This window comes from Natator depressus, chromosome 3 (genome assembly GCF_965152275.1).
Source record: "Natator depressus isolate rNatDep1 chromosome 3, rNatDep2.hap1, whole genome shotgun sequence".
Classification (NCBI taxonomy): Eukaryota; Metazoa; Chordata; order Testudines; family Cheloniidae; genus Natator; species Natator depressus.
Genome location: NC_134236.1, coordinates 91,419,228 through 91,432,306, shown reverse-complemented (window position 1 = coordinate 91,432,306; position 13,079 = coordinate 91,419,228). Strand labels below are relative to the sequence as shown.

At 43.4% G+C, this 13,079-nt stretch overlaps 1 protein-coding gene and 1 pseudogene across 2 annotated transcripts in view; one reads left to right on the top strand and one right to left on the bottom strand.

Annotated features, from left to right (window-relative positions):
- SLC35F1 (solute carrier family 35 member F1) overlaps nt 1-13,079 on the bottom strand; it is a 375,908-nt gene that overhangs the window by 111,005 nt on the left and 251,824 nt on the right. The window lies entirely within an intron of this gene.
- On the top strand, nt 9,539-11,459 carry LOC141983842 (uncharacterized; annotated as a pseudogene).

Here is a 13,079-nt window from a genome sequence, read left to right as displayed (position 1 = left end):
TTAAAACTGTGATTAATCGTGACTTTTTAAAAATCTAGTTAATTTATTTTTCATTAATCGCATGCATTAACTGCAATTCATTGACGGCTCTAGACAATACCAAATATCACAAGACTCGCGATAACATTCTGAGAGTTGGCAACACTGCAGGATATGTGGATCTGATGAAGAGCACAGATCGGTTATGGCCCCTTGTGTGCTTTTGTGCATGGTGGTGCATGGAATGAGGAATGGGGTGATGCCAATGGATTTCCTTTTACATGCATCTCCCAACCATTATCCTCTGCATAGGTGCCACTGGAGCTACTGTAGGGAGGATTCTTTTCTCCACTAGCCCTATAAAGACCTGAATAAACAATGCAATAACCTGGGCTATGTGTTTGGGGAAGGATTTGCTTCTAGGGCGTAAGATCACAGATAAGAACTCAATGAGTAACAGACCATATTTTATAAGGAAGCCAACACGCCAGTTAAATATTTGAGAAGATGATATTTTCATATTCAAGAATCATGCTCTGTCTTCCTTCTTGTGGGGTTCTTGTGGCTTCTGACCTCATCTTTATACTTTCATTTATCCCTACATATTTTTAGGGGCATTCACGTTTTATTAGGTAGATCTCATTTATATACATATTTTGCTTAACAAATTCATATTCTTTGTTGACCACCAGTCTTTTAGCTGTTCTGTCTGCAGGAGTATTTTCAGAACATTACAGTCATCATCATCATCATCATCATGTGCCTCGGATAAGCAGAGCTATGAAGACTTCACTCAACCTTTTGGAATTGTGCTACTGATTACATGAAACATGAAGTTTAAACACTAAGGTTCAGGTTCTCAACTGGTGTAAATCAATCAATGCAGCTCTAATGAAGTCCCCAGGGCTATGCTGATTTATGCTACCTGAATATCTGGTCTCCTAAATATGAATTATTTTATAATCTTCCAGAATAACATAAAACTGCCACATTGTGCAAGCCTTCAGAAGCCTTGAAAAATTATCCATGTTTCCATTGCATCTTGCAGGTAGTTATTGTTGAATCAGGACCTTGGAGCTTTTGTAAAGACCATGCATTAAAAATGAATAAGATTGGCAAAGCAAATCATAGCACACAGGGGTAAAGCATCAGAGACCATCACTGGAGAGTATGATGCTGGGGCAGCACTTAGCAGAGGCTTGCGGGGGCTCAGTGGGAGAGGCTCTGTTGAGGAAAGGAAAGAGAAAGAGGAAAGAATAGTGGTGCCTGGCACAGATATAGCAACTGCACACAATATTTTGGGGGGCCTTACTCTATTAAGTGTATGAATGGTTTATGTATCACTGCAGGCCAGGGATTGTATGTAACTTCAGGGGGCAGGGAGGGGTGCCATACCTCTGGCAGGGACTAAGAACAGCGGGAGGTGATACAAGTGAATCACTCAGGTTGTAAAAAGAAAAGGAGTACATGTGGCACCTTAGAGACTAATTGGTTAAGGTGCCACAAGTACTCCTTTTCTTTTTGCGAATACAGACTAACACGGCTGTTACTCTGAAACCTGTCAGGCTGTAAACACTTCCAACAGGTACCTCTCCTGGGGAGGCTTGTACACAGAGGTTCAAACTGGATTTTTGCAGAGACCAACAGACAAAGAGGATATTTAGCATAATAAGGCTGTGTTTAAACTGACTCAAGGTCACCCTTTCGATTCAGCAAATGGACAGGAACTCTGGAGCATGGGGCATGGGTCACTTTCAGGTTTAAACTAGTGTAAATGGTGGATTCTCTGTAACTTGAAGTATTTAAATCAGGATTTGAGGACTCCAGTAACTCATCCAGAGGTTAGGGGTCTACTACAGGCATCAGTGGTGAGGTTCTGTGGCCTGCAATGTGCAGGAGGTCAGACTAGATTATCATGATGTTCCCGTCTGATCTTAAGGTCTATAAATCTATGACCTCTGTCCAAGGTGCCCCAACCCTTGCAGAAGGGATGGAAAATCTTTGGCCTTCTAGGGCCCCATAAGACTGGTGGACGACATCTGATAAGCTTTCAACATGTATATAGGAACTTTTATTGGTTTTTTTACATGTTTTCTCTATAATGTGTTATCTTTAAGAATAAAGGTGCTTGCTTAGAAAGCTGTGTGGTGACTTGTAACTTCTGGCCAGACACTGGTCATAACCTTCTGAGAGAGAGCAAAATACTGGTGCTGGTTGTTAAGCAAACTGGCTTTCTATGATATCACAGCATAAGACAGAGTGCAGTACAGTCTTAATACAGTCAGGAGAGAGATGTGAGTCTCAGCCCAAGCAGAGCCATCCTTAGGATTTATGGGGCCTTATGCAGTATTATTAAACTGGTGCCCCTATGCCCGATGGCACCCAGGTTCACGTGTGTATTTTAGATAAGGGTAGTCTTCTGAAGGATTTATTTAAAAAACTATATGTCTGAAGATCCAAGCATTTAAGGCTAAAGATGAATACTCAGATTGCACATCTAAATATTTATGCAAGGATTTTTTAGAGATGTGACTTTATACTCTTCTGCAACATACTAATGAAATATTTTAAAGCAAATTTTAAACTAAAGTCCTGTAGACTAACATGTTCTGAGTAAATATTATAGTAATGCAAAATGACAGATTTCAGAGTAGCAGCCGTGTTAGTCTGTATCCACAAAAAGAAAAGGAGGACTTGTGGCACCTTAGAGACTAACAAATTTATTTGAGCATAAGCTACAGCTCACTTCATCGGATGCATTCAGTGGAAACTGTTTTTTCAGTAAATTCAGAAACTGACAGTATATACCTGGGGGGGGGTGGCAAATACCTGTTAAATAGCTTCATTATCACTTGAATAATGACAGGTTTCAGAGTAGCAGCGTTATTAGTCTGTATTCGCAAAAAGAAAAGGAGGACTTGTGGCACCTTACAGACTAACCAATTTATTTGAGCATAAACTTTCATGAGCTACAGCTCACTTCATCGGATGCTGTAGCTCACAAAAGCTTATGCTCAAATAAATTGGTTAGTCTCTAAGGTGCCACAAGTACTCTTTTTCTTATCACTTGAATGGCTCTTTAACAGTTTCAATGTTGTGCTAATAGATCTGGCAGGCTGGAAGGCTTTTTCAAGTTTTAAGTACTAGATCGGCTCTGGAGGAAGACTCACCAGGCTGCAGCAGTCAGCTGTGGTGGGAGCCTGCAGGAAGGGTCAGAACAGGGATAGGAAGAGGTGGGAGGGTGGACACTAAGACCCACGGGTGCCCCAAATTTTCAGGTGTCCTACGCAGCTGCATATGCTGCGTATGCCTAAGGATGGCCCTGTGCCCAAGAGAGGTGATGTTGGCTAGGAGCCAGAAACTTTAAGTGTGTGGTCCCTTGGGGGCACTTAGAGGGAATACAGATGCAGTTACCCTGACAGTGCCCACATTCTCTCTCCCTTGCTTTTGTGCAAGTCTCCTGTTGCAAGGCCACCTGGGCAGTGACATCTGAGTGTGTCAGGGAATGAGAGCAGAGGTAGTGAGAAGCAGTGAGATTTAGATGGTCAGACAGCTATCAGCCATCTGGCCGTCAACCCACCATCTCAAAAAAGATATACTGGCATTAGAAAAGGTTCAGAAAAGGGCAACTAAAATGATTAGGGGTTAGAACGGGTCCCATATGAGGAGAGATTAAAGAGGCTAGGACCTTTTCATCTTGGAAAAGAGGAGACTAAGGGGGGATATGATAGAGGTATATAAAATCCTGAGTGGTGTGGAGAAAGTGAATAAGGAAAAGTTATTTACTTGTTCCCATAATATAAGAACTAGGGGCCACCAAATGAAATTAGTGGGCAGCAGGTTTAAAACAAATAAAAGGAAGTTCTTCTTCACTCAGCGCACAGTCAACCCGTGGAACTCCTTGCCTGCGGAGGTTGTGAAGGCTAGGACTATAACAGGGTTTAAAAGAGAACTGGATAAATTCATGGAGGTTAAGTCCATTAATGGCTATTAGCCAGGATGGGTAAGGAATGGTGTCCCTAGTCTCTGTTTGTCAGAGGGTGGAGATAGATGGCAGGACAGAGATAACTTGATCATTACCTGTTAGGTTCACTCACTCTGGGGCACCTGGCATTGGCCACTGTCGGTAGTCAGGATATTGGGCTCGATGGATCTTTGGTCTGACCCAGTATGGCCATTCTTATGTTCTTATGTTCAGTTTCTTCCCGCTCATCCTGATTATTTGTACCCAACCCTATGAAGAGGGCAGTAGGGGTTGAAGAGGAAGGATGCTCAGCCACAGATCCCATGCTGTTGGCACCCTTGGAAGAAAAAAGGACTTGCCCCTCTAATCCTGTACCTCCACACCTAGATAAGAGAAAGTGTTTTACTACTGATGACCTCTGATCCAGGCCTTGGGAGAGAGCAGAAAGTGATTTGCTTCTGTACCACCCCCTGCTTTGGTCCTCGGGAGAAGAAAAATTCCCTGCTGCAAACCCTTCCTTCCCCACATTGCTGCGTGAAGGAGAGAGAATCATTGTTTAGAATACTTGGGACAGTCTAGTTTGTGAGAGGACAAGGTTTAGGAGGTGGGGCCATAGAGAAGCCTGCAAGGGAGAAATTGGGAGCTGCTGGGTAGGACAGTGTTTTGAAGTGTAAGTCCCTCCATCGTAAAATGTCAGGTCAGCGACAGCCTACTAATACAGTCAATCACCAACAAACCTATAGGTCAGATTTTGAAACCTGGCCTCTAATACTCCCCCACAAAATGGAATGGCTACTTGTTTGCAGGCATAAAGCTGTATTTGTCAGGCATAGCAGATGCAGATAAGTTCAGTATTAGAAGCTATTGTTGAAAGACACTGGAGTTTGGGGGTGGGAACCAAAACAAATAAAAACTACAGACTTTGTAGACTGTTCATAGAACTCCTATAAATGTATCCAAATACGAATATTGAGAAAAATCTTTAACTTTGAACAGAGTTCTGAGTACATTTTAAGCATTACAAATTATACTGGCTTAAAAACTGTTGTGACATCATAGTCACGTTCCATTTTTATTTTGCTTTGTACTGGCACTCGTTTGTTAGTTCTGAGTTCTGTAAGCAATCACTGAGACATGAGAAGGAATGAAATAATGCATGCCTCAGGAATGAATAACGTATTATTAGGCATGAGATTGAAAAGTAAATGATGTCACGATATGCATGATTACAGAGCACACAGTATGATGGTGTAGGCTTGCAATTTATGATTGGTTAAAATAAACTTATTACAATGAAATAACAGCTTTTAAAACAATTATTTCCTTCTGACACACTTTACTGCACTTAGGGTTGCCACCTCTGGAGGTATAAAAAAAGCAGGCTATCCAGAATGATCCTGAGCCTATAAATTTGTACTGAGCATCCTTACTGACTTTCCAGGATAGCTATGTGAAAAAAAAAAAAAAAGGATCCTGGGAAAACCTTGCCAGGTGGAAACCTAATTGCAGTGCTGCCAACTCCTGCAATTTTGTCATAAATTTTGTGACACATATATTCCTCTTAAGGCCCCAGTTCCTGGAGTCAAGTGATTACATGAAACTCTCAGCTTTCATTTAAAAAACAAGTCCTCAAGTTTTCAGAGAAAAGCTTGAACATGTGACCCAAATATATCCTAAAGGTTCAAAAACAGGGTGTCAAAAAAAAAAAGAACAAAAAATGTATAATCTCTAAAAATCTAGGTTTTAAGCCAATTTCACAGGACCTGATTCACGATTTCTGAATGCTTGCTGTTGGCAGTATGGTTACTGGGAACACAAAAGGAAAATAAATTCCCTGCATAGCCACAATATACAGTAAGTGCTACAATATACACAAAGGTTTGTATTAGACTGTATTCGGTTTATACAATATACTACAAGGTTTGTATTAGAAGGAGGCCTGAACCAAAACCATATTTCCTAGAATTTGGAAACTCTGCGAATGCTTGAGCCTAGCTCCAACCTTTGTGCTAGTCAGCATCTCTGTAGTTAGCTAAACAAAAACCCGATATCCAAACATCCTTGGACTTTGAAGAAGTTCGCAGATTTGTTCTGCATCTATATTTAAACATCAGAACTTAGTTAAGTAAATACCAAATATACACAAAAACCTAAAACCCAATCTAAAAACCAAACGAAAAAAACCCAAACAGATCTACAAAATACTTCCTATGATACAGTTTAGCCCTTTGTTTCTGTTGTGCAGTCAGTAGTCCCTTACATGATTACTTTTGTTCAGGTCAGAAGTTAGGTGGACTGTGTGTACTGAGCCAGAGAAAACTACTGAGTACATCTGTGATCAGTAAGCTCAATTTCATCGAATATAATGGGATTCTTTATTAAATCCCGGTCTCTTCTCTGCCATGAGAGACACCTTCCATGAACAAACGAATATTGGAACCCAAAATATACTTTGCAAAAGCTATCTAGCCACCACTTATACGTGATTGAGGGGTTCGGAACATGTCAAACCAGGCTAGATATTAGCCCTGGTACTGTGGAAATGGGGAGTCAGATGTAGGACCCTCACACACACAGATCCAGCAAAAGCTGAGGAGACTTCCATAGGAAGGGAAATCTCAGTTCACCCCAGTCCCAGTGCATGAAGAAACAGGTTGGCAACAGGAAAGGTAGAAAAATGATTACTCTGATGAGGGAAGGTCTATGCCACAATCCAGGCACTTTCATCCCGCCTTCCTATCTTGGGCAGTGGCTGATACATCTGCATATCCTAATTTATGAACGCTATTAAGAAAATTGAGAAGTTTGAGGTGGGTTCATCCTGAGAACTAGCAGTCTTGGCACCAAAATTCCAGCTGACAAATCAGTCCACCTATGCGCATCAAGTGAAGTGCAGATCATTAGCCCCAGACAGAGAGCCTGAAGCAGATATATGTAATTTCAGGAGTATTATCAACACTAGCCTGGCTGTTGTTAGGATTACCCAAGAGTAAATGAATACTAGGATAATTTAAATACAATTAGCATAACTTGAGGTGAACATGAGTGGTCATGACAATTTAGGGCAGGCAATAGCCATGTTCCCAAGCCAAGTTTCTGTACAGGTTCACTGATGGAACAAACCATATAAAAAGTTGGTTCTGTAGGCAAATGCATATTTTATTGACAAACATTAGAGACAATGAGCAGATGGAGAGCGTACTCTTCATGGCAAAATGCCAGGTAACTTTTTTTTTTAATGTGACATTTTTGGACTCAAATCTCTACTGTCCTCAGCTGCTCTCCACTGGTCACAGTTTTAGCTGCACAATATGGAAGTGCTTTCTGAATCAGTATTAGAGAGGCTATGAAGTGCAACCTTTGTTCATTATTTACTTACACTGCATAAATCTGCACTTCACGGACAAAGTTCAAAGTATTTTGGTGCATTGTTGCAGTTTTTTTCTAGTAATTTTTTCAGTTATACTTGCACTCTGATCAATTAGACTGCCTCGTATTAATGATTTGTTTTTTAATAAGATCATTCCAATTCACTTGGTCAAATAAGCACTTTGGATACTTGTATTGAAAATTTAACTCTTCATTCTCCCTTGTCTTACTATGTTAAACTGACAACATTTTTTAGACACCAAGGGTCTAAATTTTAAGATGTCACTAGTAGTTTTGGTTGCCTCTGCTTTTGGAGGCCCAACTTGAGACACAGAGGTCTGATTTTCAGACGGTGCGTGCTCAACACTTCCTGACAATCAGGCCTTCTAGAGCGATGTCAAACTGGGTACACAAAAACAGAGGCAACCAGAATAACTAGTTACTTTGGAAAATGGAGGCCTGTTGTTTCTAAACTACTGACAGAGGTTTGGAACAGATGCTAAATTAGGCTTGTTGGTCTATGAACAACTTGGCCAAAACTCAGCTAAAGTAAGTTCACTTTTTATATCTCATAAATATTATCTATAGCTGGGTATGGTATGGCAATTCTGACCTCCTTGTTGTTCTTGTACACTTCAAGAAGGACTGCTGAAAATAGTAAATAACCAAAAACAGGCTAGCAAAGGAACCACTTGACCATATAAAACTTGATAGCTACTGAAGCAGCTGGCTAACACAAAAGGACAGTCATTTAAATAATCAGTTTACACAGGCATTGTTAAAACTAATGTGGTTCCCTTCTTCAGTTTATAGCTCCAATATATTATTTGGGGCCAGATCAATCCTAATTCCATCTGGATTATTTTAAATAAAAGGTGCTGGTTGACTGATCTGGGAATGGATAAATTGCTGCTTTGGGGGCAGGGGGGAAGTCTCTTGTGTATGGTCTGTTTGCTCCAGTAGCAAACATTGATGAAATTAACAAGGCCTCAGTTTGCCCCTTTCTATTGTGTCATCTAGGAGATAAGTAAAATACTCATAATAACCCCTTAAATGGTATTTTTCCACCTGTAAACCTCAGAGCACTTTACACAGCTAGATAAATATTATAAATATTATTAACCCTATTTTACTGTTGCAGAAATGGAACCAAAAAGAAGGTATGTGAATTGTCTAAGGTCAAACAGCAGCCTAATGGCAGACCTGGGAATAGAACCTAGATCTGATTCTCAATCAGTGCACTGTCCACTGAACCGTGCTGGCTTCCACGAGGAAAGACACACAGTCTCTTTTATTCATGGCGCTAATGGCCCTGTTTTTTGGTAACAAGCAAGTGGAGAAAATTCTTCCTCAAGGTTAGGCGTAGGAGTGGGAGGTTTGAAATAATCTGTATTTCATTCCCAATTGGTGTTTGTGTTGTCATCGTTGGCTCTCTTTAGTTTTAAACATCCAACAATATTGATGTATTTGCCAGTGTTTATTGTTTAGTTAAGAGACCATCACTTTCTTTCATCTGGTGTGTTCCTTGCCATTGGGAGTTCACATACATTGCTCTCTTAGCATACGTTTTATGAGAGCATGTTTCATAGCAACAGCCTTTTCGGATGCCTCCTCCATAAATTCCTTCTTTTCAAAGAAGTATTTGTGGGGATCATCACAAATTTGAGACAGAACTAGAAAAGATGAAGTGCTTTAGGCCAGAATCACAATCTACAGTCCCTTCTTCATCAGCAAAGAAAAGTCCTGTCAATACTGGACAATAGCAGTATTTCTTTACATTTCTGTAATTCATCACAAAGCTTCCAGTCTCAAGAATCTAAGGCAGTCAAGAATGCAGTCTATCTAATTAACTGACCAATTCAAAGGCCTGGTCTACACTACGAGTTTATGTCAGATTTAGCAGCGTTAAATTGAATTAACCCTGCACCCGTCCACACAACGAAGCCATTTTTTCTTTTTTACATAAAGGGCTCTTAAAATCGATTTCTGTACTTCTCCCCAACAAGGGGATTAGCGCTGAAATCGACATTGCCATTTCAAATTAGGGTTAGTGTGGACGCAATTTGAAGGTATTGGCCTCTGGGAGCTATCCCACAGTGCACCATTGTGACCGCTCTGGACAGCACTCTGAACTCGGATGCACTGGCCAGGTGTACAGGAAAAGCCCTGGGAACTTTTGAATCTCATTTCCTGTTTGGCCAGACGAGCTCATCAGCACAGGTGACGATGCGGAGCTCATCAGCACAGGTCACCATGCAGTCCCAGAATCGAAAAAGAGCTCCAGCATGGACCAAACAGGAGGTACTGGATCTGATCGCTGTATGGGGAGAGGAATCTGTGCTTTCAGAACTACGTTCCAAAAGACGAAACGCCAAAACATTTCAAAAAATCTCCGAGGCCATGAGGGACAAAGGCTACAGCAGGGACGCAACACAGTGCCGCGTGAAACTTAAGGAGCTCAGACAAGCGTACCAGAAAACCAAAGAATCAAACAGACGCTCCGGGACAGAACTCCAGGCGTGCCGCTTATACGCTGAACTACATGCAATTCTAGGGGGGGCCGCCACGACTACCCCACCCCTGTCCGTGGACTCCGATGATGGGGTACTGTCCGCCATGCCTGAGGATTTTGCGGATGGGGAAGATGAGGAGGAGGAGGACGAGCTTGAGGAGAGCACACAGCACACCATTCTCCCCGACAGCCAGGATTTTTTTATCACCCTGACTGAAATACCCTCCCAACCCAACGAAGCCGGAGAAGGGACCTCTGGTGAGTGCACCTTTTTGAATATAATGCATGTTATAAAAGCAAGCATTTTTTAATGATTAAGTAGCCCTGAGGACTTGGGATGCATTTGTGGCCAGTACAGCTACTGGAAAAGTCTGTTAACGTGTCTGGGGATGGAGTGGAAATCCTCCAGGGACATCTCCATGAAGCTCTCCTGGAGGTACTCTAAAAGCCTTTGCAAAAGGTTTCTGGGGAGAGCAGCCTTATTCCGTCCTCCACGGTAGGACACTTTACCACGCCATGCTAGTAGCAAGTAATCTGGTATCATTGCATGACAAAGCCTGGCAGCGTATGGTCCCGGTGTTTGTTGGCATTCAAGCAACATCCGTTCTTTATCTCTCTGTGTTATCCTCAGGAGAGTGATATCATTCATGGTAACCTGGTTGAAAAGGGGAATTTAATTAAGGAAACATTCAGAGGTGGCCGTTCCTACTGGGCTGTTTACCTGTGGCTGAAAAGAAATCCTCCCTGCAGTTAGCCACGTGGTCGGGGGGAGGGGTAAAGTGATTATCCCAGAGAATTGAGTGGGGGGGAGGGTTAGTTTGGTTTCTGCTGCTGCACGTTAACAGGAAAACCACAGCACTAACTGGCCAATTCAACGTGCTTTGCTTGGTATGGGAGAGGAGGGTGCTGCCGTTATGAAGATTGCAGAAGCCGAAAGACTATGGCTTACTATGGCTGCCTGCGAGCCGAATTCTGTTGCCCAGAACTGTGTGTGTGACCTCTAACACCAAAGCCGCAGGCACTCAATATAAGATGCAAAATGCAACCTTGTACCAAAATCACATGTGCTATGTAATGTGAATAGTGTTGTTCACCGTGAAAGAGTATAGCCATTGTTCTGTAAAATGTATCTTTTTAAATATGTCACTCCCCCTCCAGCAGCTGCAAATGTTTCAAGCCTCCCTCCTCCGTCCCAAAGGCTATCTCAGATAAGGCGGCAAAAAAAAAGCACGCGATGAAATGTTCTCTGAGATCATGCAGTCGTCCGGCACTGACAGAGCTCAGCAGAATGTGAGGAGGGACACAATAGCAGAGTACCGGAAAGTGGCCGATGAAGGTGAGGAGAGGTGGCGGCAGGAAGATCAGAGGAGGCATGAGGCAAAGCTGGGGCTACTGCGGGATCAAACGGACAAGCTCCGGCGTCTGGTGGAGGTTCATGAATGGCAGCAGGATCACAGACTGCCGCTGCAGCCCCTGTTTAACCGCCCTCCCTCCTCCCCAAGTTCCATAGCCTCCTCACCCAGATGCCCAAGAATGCGGGGGGGGGGGGGTGGAGGGGGTAGGCTCCGGGCACTCAACCACTCCACCCCAGTGGACAGCCCAAGCAACAGAAGGCTGTCATTCAAGAAGTTTTAAAGTGGCCTTTTCCTTCCCTCCTACCCTCCTCCCACACCCCACCCGGGCTACCTTGTGAGTTATCTGCCCTTTTTTATAATCAATTAATAGAGAATACATGTTTTTTAAACAATAGTGACTTTATTTCCTTTGCAAGCAAGCTGTGATCGAAGGGGGGGAGGGCAGGTGGCTTACAGGGAATTTAGAGGCAACCAAGGGGGCGGGTTTTCATCAAGGAGAAACAAACAGAACTGTCACACAGTACCCTGGCCAGTCATGAAACTGGTTTTCAAAGCTTCTCTGATGCGCAGCGCTTCCTGCTGTGCTCTTTTAACTGTCCTGGTGTCTGGCTACGCATATTCAGCGGCCAGGCGATTTGCCTCAACCTCCCACCTCGCCATAAATATCTCCCCCTTACTCTCACAGAGATTGTGGAGCACACAGCAAGCAGCAATAACAATGGGAATATTGGTTTCGCTGAGGTCTGAGCGAGCCAGTAAACTGCACCAGCGACCCTTTAAACGTCCAAATGCACACTCTACCACCGCCATTCTGCACTTGCTCAGCCTATAGTTGAACAGCTCCTTACTACTGACCAGGGTACCTGTGTATGGCTTCATGAGCCAGGGCATCAAGGGGTAGGCTGGGTCCCCAAGGATAACTATTGGCATTTCAACATCCCCAACAGTTATTTTCTGGTCTGGGAAGTAAATCCCTTCCTGCAGCCATTTAAACAGACCAGAGTTCCTGAAGACATGAGTGTCATGAACCTTTCCTGGCCATCCCACGTTGATGTTGGTGAAACGTTTCTTGTGATCCACCAGTGCTTGCAGCACCATTGAGAAGTACCCCTTGCGGTTTATGTACTGGCTGCCCGGGTAGTCCAGTCCCAAGATAGGGATATGCGTTCCATCTATAGCCCCACCACAGTTAGGAAATCCCATTGCAGCAAAGCCATCTAGTATGACCTGGCCATTTCCCAGAGTCACTACTTTTGATAGCAGCAGCTCAATGATTGCGTTGGCTACTTGCATCACAGCTACCCCCACTGTAGATTTGCCCACTCCAAATTGATTACCGACAGACCGGTAGCTGTCTGGAGTTGCAAGCTTCCAGAGGGCTATTGCCACTCACTTGTGAACTGTGAGGGCTGCTCTCATCTTGGTATTCTTGCACTTCAGGGCAGGGAAAAGCAAGTCACAAAGTTCCATGAAAGTGCCCTTACGCATGCGAAAGTTTCGGAGCCACTGGGAATCATCCCAAACCTGCAACACTATGCGGTCCCACCACCCCGTGCTTGTTTCCCATGCCCAGAATCGGCGTTCCACGGCATGAGCCTGCCCCAGTAACACCATGATCTCCAAATTGCTGGGGACCGCAATTTTAGAGAAATCTGTGTTCATGTCCTCATCACCACGCTGCCGTCGCCTCCTCGCCTGGTTTTTCAGGTGCTGGTTCTGCATAAACTGCACGATAATGCGCGAGGTGTTTACAATGGTCATAACTGCTGCGGTGAGCTGAACGGGCTCCATGCTTGCTGTGCTATGGCGTCTGCTCAGGCAATCCAGGGAACAGGGCATGAAATGACTGTTTGCTGTTGCTTTCATGGAGGGAGGGTTGACTGACAACATTTACCCATAA